Genomic DNA, 7,222 nt, shown 5'->3' on the forward strand with positions numbered 1-7,222 from the left:
GAGAGAGAGGCTTGTGGGAAGCCGGTGGTGGCAGTTGAGGCTCTGAGGGTTTTTCCTGAGAGGCTGTTTTGTTTGGCGTGTGTGGTTCTAAAAATAAAGTTAGTTTCTTTTGACAAGTGGCTCCTGATTGTGCCCAGCCAGACTGCGGCAGTAAGGGAACTAAAGTTAATAAAAATGTATTGTATATTTCATCTAGGTGCAGTGGTACACACCCGTAATCCAGCAGCTCGGGAGGCTGAGATAGGAGAATTGCAAGTTCAAAGCCAGCCTCAGCAACTGAGACGCACTAAGCAACTCAGTGAGACCCTGTCTCTAAATAAAATACAAAATAGGGCTGGGGATGTGGCTCAGTGGTCAAGTACCCCTGAGTTCAATCCCTGGTACCAAAAACAAAACAAAGAAAGTTATTGTATATTTTAAATAGCTAGAAGATAAGATTTTCAATGTTCCTAATACAAAGAAACAATAATTGTTTGGAAGATAGAAATGATAATTACACTAATTTTGATCATTATATATCATTATATGTTGTATACATGTATCCCATAGGTTGGGAAAGGTAGAACAGTACCCAATACTGTTGTGTATTGGGTTAATAATACACTGAGTAGATTAAAATGGATTCTCAACATATTAAAATTTATGAGACACAACTAAATAGAAAAATATAGTTAGTTAGAAGGATTAAGTCCTAGTATTCTCTACCATATTAAGGTAGATAAAGTTAATAAAAATGTATATTTCCAATGGCTAGAAGAGACATATACAACTGAAGAATTGTTGAGAAGGAAATTCTATAAAGATTTATATTAGAAAATGGATTCTGAAAATTAAAGCTTCCACCTCCAGAACCTAGGAAAAGAACAATGAAGAGAGAAAAAAATCAGTTCTTTGAAAAGTTAAATATAATCAACAAGCTTCTTGAATAACTGACAAAGAAAAAAGAAAAAAACAGAATACATATCACTAATATCAGAAATGAAATATGATATCACTTTGGATCCTGCAGACATCAAAAGAATAAGGTAATACTTCAAATAACTCAATGTACATAAATATGAAAACTTAAGTGAAATAGACAATGCCTCCCAAAGTACAACTACCATCATTAACCTAATAAGAAACAGATAAATTGTTTTGCTTGTCTATTATTTGATTGGTTCCTTTGGCAATCTTATCCTTCCCTCCCCCCTTGCTTTATTAACTCTAGCTTCCACATGAGAGGAAACATTTATTGTCTGAATTCAGCTAATTTCACTTAGCATGATTTTCTCTATTTCCTTCCATTTACTGGCCATAATTTCATTCTTTTTAATGGCTGAGTAGAACTCCATTGTGTGTGTGTGTGTGTGCGCGCTCGCGCGCACACCATAATTTCTTAAACCATTCATCTACTGACAGGCATCTGAGTTGATTCTATAATTTAGCTATTGTGGAGGATTGTGCTGCTATAAACATGGATGTGGCTGTGTTGTTTTACAACGCCAATTACCAACTTTTTGGAAAATACTTAGGAGTGGGATATGTGGGTCATATGATGGTTCCATATAACCACAAACTGCTTTCCAGAGTGGTGGTACTAGTCAACAATGTACAGGTGTTCCTTTTTCCCCACAACCTCACCAGCATTTATTCTTGTTTATATTCTTGATCAATGCCATTCTGAATGGAATGAGATGAAATCTTAGTGTAGTTTGACTTGCATTTTTCCCTGCTTGTTAGAGATGTTGAACAATTTTTTCATATACTCATTGGCCATTTATGTTTCTTCTTTTGAGTTCTTTTGCAGTTTAAAAAATTTATTTGTTCTCATGAGTTATACATGATAGCAGTTCTCATCAGTTATACATGATGCTGTTCAATTCATTGTACACTAAAGGAGCACAATTTTTCACTTCTCTGGTTGTACACAAAGTAGGCTCACAACATTCAAGAACATGGGATCTCTTTCCATCCTCTAAGTGAAATAGACAATTTAATTTCTTTCTTCAGTATTCTACAATTCTCATTGTACAGCTCTTTTACCTCCATGGTTAGGTTAATTCCCAAGGTGTTTGTTTATTTGTTTGTTTGTTGAAGTGATTGTAAATGGGATTGTTTTGTTGTTTTCTTCCTTAACTGGATCACTAATGAAATACAGGAAAGTTACTGATGCATGAATGCTGATCTTGGCTCCTTCTACTTTGCTAAATTCATTTATAAGCACTAGAAGCCTTCTGGTGGAGTTTTGGGGTCTTCTAGATGTAGGATCATATCATCGGCACACAGGCATAGTTTGGCTTCTTCTTTTCCTATTTGTATCACTTTGATTTCTTTCTCTTGCCTGATTGTTCTGGCTAATGTCTCAAGGTCTGTGTTGAAAAGGAGTGGGGAGAGTGGACAGCCTTGTCTTGCTCCTGATTGTAGAAGAAATGCTTTTAGTTTGTCTCCATGTAGTATGATGTTGGCTTTGGGTTTGTCATAAATGGCCTTTGTGCTATTGAGGTAAGTTCCTTCAGTCGCTAGTTACTCCAGCATTTTTAACATGAATGGGTATTGGATTTTATCAAAGTTATTTACTTCTTTTTTTGACTTTTGTCCTTCATTCTGTTTAAGTGTTGGATTACATTTATTGCTTTGTGCATGTTGAACCAACCTTGCATCCCTGGAATGAAAACAACTTGATCATGTTGTTATCTTCTTGATGTATTTTTTTAAATGAATTTGCTAATATTTTACTTAGGATTTTCACATCTATGTTCATCAAAGATATTGGTCTGTAGTTTTTTTTTCCCTTGATGCACCTTTGTCTTGTTTTGGTATCAGGGTTATATTAGCTTCAGAGTGTTCCCTCTCCTTCAATTTTTTGGAATAATTTGAGAAACAGTAGTATTAGTTATTCTGTTAAGGTCTGGTAGAACTCAACTAAGAATCTGTTGGGTCCAGGACTTTTTTTTTTTTTGAAGACTTTTAATTGCTGTTTCAATTTAATTACTTGATATTGGTCTGTTTAGGATTTCTATATCTTCCTGGTTCAATACGGGCAGGTCATATGTGTCCAGAAATCTGTCCAGGTTTTCTCGATTTTTCAGTTTATTGCAGAATGAATTTTCAAAATAGGATTGGATAATCTTCTGGATTTCAGAGGGGGCTGTGTTGATATATCCTTTTTCATCCCTGATCTTGTTGGTTTCCTTCTTCTCATCCTTTCTTTTGGTTAGTTTGGCTAAGAATTTGTCAATTTTATTTATCTTTTCACAGAATACATTTGTTAAAAAATTTTTATAGTTGTAGATGGACAGAATGTCTCTATTTTATTTGTTTATTTTTATGTGGTGCTAAGGATCTAGTGCCTCACATGTGTTAGGCAAGTGCTCTGCTACTGAGCTACAGCCCCACCCCCAAAGAACCAACTCTTCATTATTTCATTCATCCTGGTATTGTTTTCTTATTTTCAATTTCACTGATTTCAGCTCTCATCTTAATTATTTCCTCTCTTCTGCTGGTTTCGGGGTTAGTTTGTTTTTTCTTTTTCTGAGTCCTTGAGATGGTGCACTGCTTATTTATTTAGGATCTAATTTTTCAATATAGGCACTCAGTGCTATAAATGTACCTCTTAGAACTGTTTTCATACTGTCCCAGAAATTTTGATATGTTGTGTGTTTGTTCTTGTTCATTGCTAAGAATTTCTTTATTTTGGTTCTCATTTCTTCTTTGATCCATTCTTCATTTAAGAGAGTATTATTGGGGCTGGGGATGTGGCTCAAGCAGTAGCGCGCTCGCCTGGCATGCGTGCAGCCCGGGTTCGATCCTCAGCACCACATACAAACAAAGATGTTGTGTTCGCCGAAAAAAACTAAAAAATAAATATTGAAATTCTCTCTCTCTGTCTCTCTCTCTTAAAAAAAAGAGAGAGAGAGAGAGAGATAGTATTATTGTCCAACCTCCATGTGTTTGTGGGTTTCTATATTTTTCCTGCTGTTGATTTCTGTTGATTTCCATTATGATCTGACAGGATACATGAAATTAGATCTTTTTAAATATTTTCTAAAATGTGTTTTATGGCCTAGAATATGATCTATTTTGGGAAAAGTTCCATGAGAAGCTGAGAAAAAGATAAATTCAGCTCTTTGTGGATAGAATATTCTGTAGATGTCCATGATGTTCATCTGAGTTATAGTGTTGTTCAGGTTGGAAATATCTTTGTTGATTTTTTCCTTTGATGACCTATTCATGATAAGGGTGTATTTAAATCCCCCCAGTATTACTGTGTTGGGGTTTATGTGGAATTTATTGTCATAGAGTATTTTTTCCATGTAATTAGGTACATTGACATTTGAGACATAAATGTTTACTATGGTTATATCTTCTTGTTGGATTGTTGCCTTTACTAGGATGTAATGTCTTTGTCTCTTCTGATTAATTTTCACTTGGAATCTGCTTTGTCAGATATGAGATGAACTACTCCTGCTTGTTTTCTTGAATCACATGCCTGGAATATTTTTTGCCATCCTTTTACCTTCAGCCTGTGAGTGTATTTCCTATAAGATGGGTCTCAGCATATGGTTGGACTTTGGGTTTTGATCCATTCTGCTAATCTGTGTCTTTTAACTGAGGAGTTGAGACCATTAACATTCAGTGTTAGTAGGGATAAGTGTTTGTGGTTTCCTGTCATTTTGTGGTTTTGCTGTATTTTATCCCATCTTCTCATTTAGTGGATTATTATTCTATTGAATTTCCCATTTGTGGGCTTTGGGAATTGCTTTTTATTTCCTCTGTGTTAAGGGGAGGCTGGGAGGATTAAATGAACTCTAGATAGAGAAAAGGGGAAAAGGGGAGGGAAAGGAAGAGAGGGGGCATAGGGATAGGAAGGACGGTGGAATGCAATGGTCATCCTGACCCTAAGTACATGTATGAAGACATGAAGGATGTGACTCTACTTTGTGTACAACCAGAGATATGAAAAACTGTGCTCTATATGTGTAATATGAATTGTAATGCATTCTGTTGTCATTTATAACAAATTAAAAGTAAACTAAAATAAAATAAAAAACTAAAAAATAAAAGTTTATCTTTGAGTATTCTTTCAGTGCTGGTTTGGTGCTCATGAATTCTTTTAGTTTATTCTTGTCATGGAATGTTTTTATTTCCCCCTCCAATTTGAAACTGAGTTTTCTGGACATAGTAACCAATCCTGGCAAACAGTTGTTTTCTTTTAGGATTGGAATATTTCATTCCAGGCCCTCCTTGATTTCAGGGTCTGAGCAGAGAAATTCGAAGTGAACCTTATTGATTTGCCTCTAAATATGAACTGATGTTTGTTTCTCTTTTGGCTTTTATATTCTTTCCTTTTTTTATTTTGATAGCTTTATTTTGATATATCTTGGCAAGCTTCTCATTTGGTTGAGTCTAGTTGTGGTTCTGTAAGCCTGCTGTATGTGGATATTTATCTCTTTTCTGATATGAGAGAAGTTTCAGTAACTCTGGTAACTAGTCTGTTAGTGATGCCTTCAAATGAGTTCGTAATTTGATTGATCTTGTTTTTATTTCTAGGAGCTCTGCTTAGTTTCTTTTCACAATTTGTTTCTTTACTATAATGGTCTTTCATCTCCTTTAATTGCTCTCTTAATTCTCTGCTTTGATCTTCTTGAACACTTTGATAATCAGTTTTTTTTTTTATAATCTTTCTCTGGGTTTTCATCTACCTCACTATCAGTGGGTTACTTTGTTGGGGAAGATTTTTTTTGGAGAGACATTTGTTTGCCTGTTTTCTCATGTTTCAGAGGTCTTGATCTTGCACAGGAATTGAAGTGGATTCCTCTACCTCTTTTTTTATGTGTGCCTTTTTGCGTGTAGTTATCTTATTCACTCTGGGATTTCTACTTTTAATGTAAGAATAAATGCCAAGTGGTGGGACCTAAGTTCCCTCCCTGATTGTTCCCTCTTGGGTTCTTGTTAATAGTCTGAAGCTTTTGGTTTCCTTCCTTCTTTGAGTTGGGAGTAATTTGGGGAAACACTTAGTTCTGCAGCAAAATCTCTACTTGTCAACTTTTAGTGTCTATGTACATTCCCAGTACCTCACAGAATGGGGGCAAGATAAACAATAGTAAAAACCGTTACAAACAGTAAACAGTGTTAAAGTAAATTGCCAGATCCTACTATGATGTCTTCAACATTAATTGCCACCAATAAACAGCAATGGTGGGTTCAGCAGCAGAAACAAATCTGGAGTTAGCAAATAGCAGGTATCAAATATATCGTCCATAGTAGTAGTGATTGTAATAGCATTAATGGTGGGGGCATAGGTTATATAAGCCATTTGGTTCTGAATGATGGTATAGATACAGTTAACTGGAGAAAAAGAAAATGTGTTAGGAACTTAGAAAAGATTTACAATTTCAGAAACTGAACAGAGAATGCAGAAGAGCAGTAGCAGGCGATGTTTATACAGAGGAAAAAAATAGAAGCAGCACAGTCCTGGGAGAGAGGGAGAAAGAACAATAGAATTAGGATGATAGCAAGAGAAGATAAGATTGAAAGAGAAATAAACACATAAAAATAATATAAAATCAAACTATGATGCACAATCCAAGGAACCCTAACTCTCACAAGACAACCATTGAAAAAGATAATTACATTTTTAAATGCTAAATATGAGAGAAAAGAAGACAAATAAGTGTACGTATAGATGTGCCCGAAAGAATTGGGACAGCCAGAATTCACAGGCATGCATGTGTGCCTGCATGCACACGCACACACATGGAAGGAATAAGAAAAAAAATGATTTATGTATATTTGTGTGTGTATGTGTGTGTGTGTGTTTTTAAAAATCCAATATCTTAGTTTAGACTGAAGAGACTTTTTCCACCTAAGTGGTCAAAATATTTGTCCATAATGGGTGGTTAATGTCTATGTCCAATAGTCTTTCTTACCAATCATTCTTAAGTAAAGTACTGATAGAACAAGGGGCGGGAGTGTTACTCCTTCCTGTTATTGTGTTCTGAGTTTTACCAGTTGGAGTGGCCTAAAATTGAAGTTGTTTGATATAAGACTCAATGTCCCTTCTCACCAGTTTGGGGTGCAGTTTGATGTACAGTTTGCGATTTGACCCTTCTAACCAGATCCATGCGATCCTAAGGTACCGCTTCTGCAGCACATTCCATGAGGGCAGATCCTGCAGGCAGTACCACCAGCAATGTATAAGAGAACATTTTCCCCCACATCCTTGCCAACATTTATTGTT

Source organism: Marmota marmota, unplaced genomic scaffold (assembly GCF_001458135.2).
Source record: "Marmota marmota marmota unplaced genomic scaffold, marMar, whole genome shotgun sequence".
NCBI classification, from domain to species: domain Eukaryota; kingdom Metazoa; phylum Chordata; class Mammalia; order Rodentia; family Sciuridae; genus Marmota; species Marmota marmota.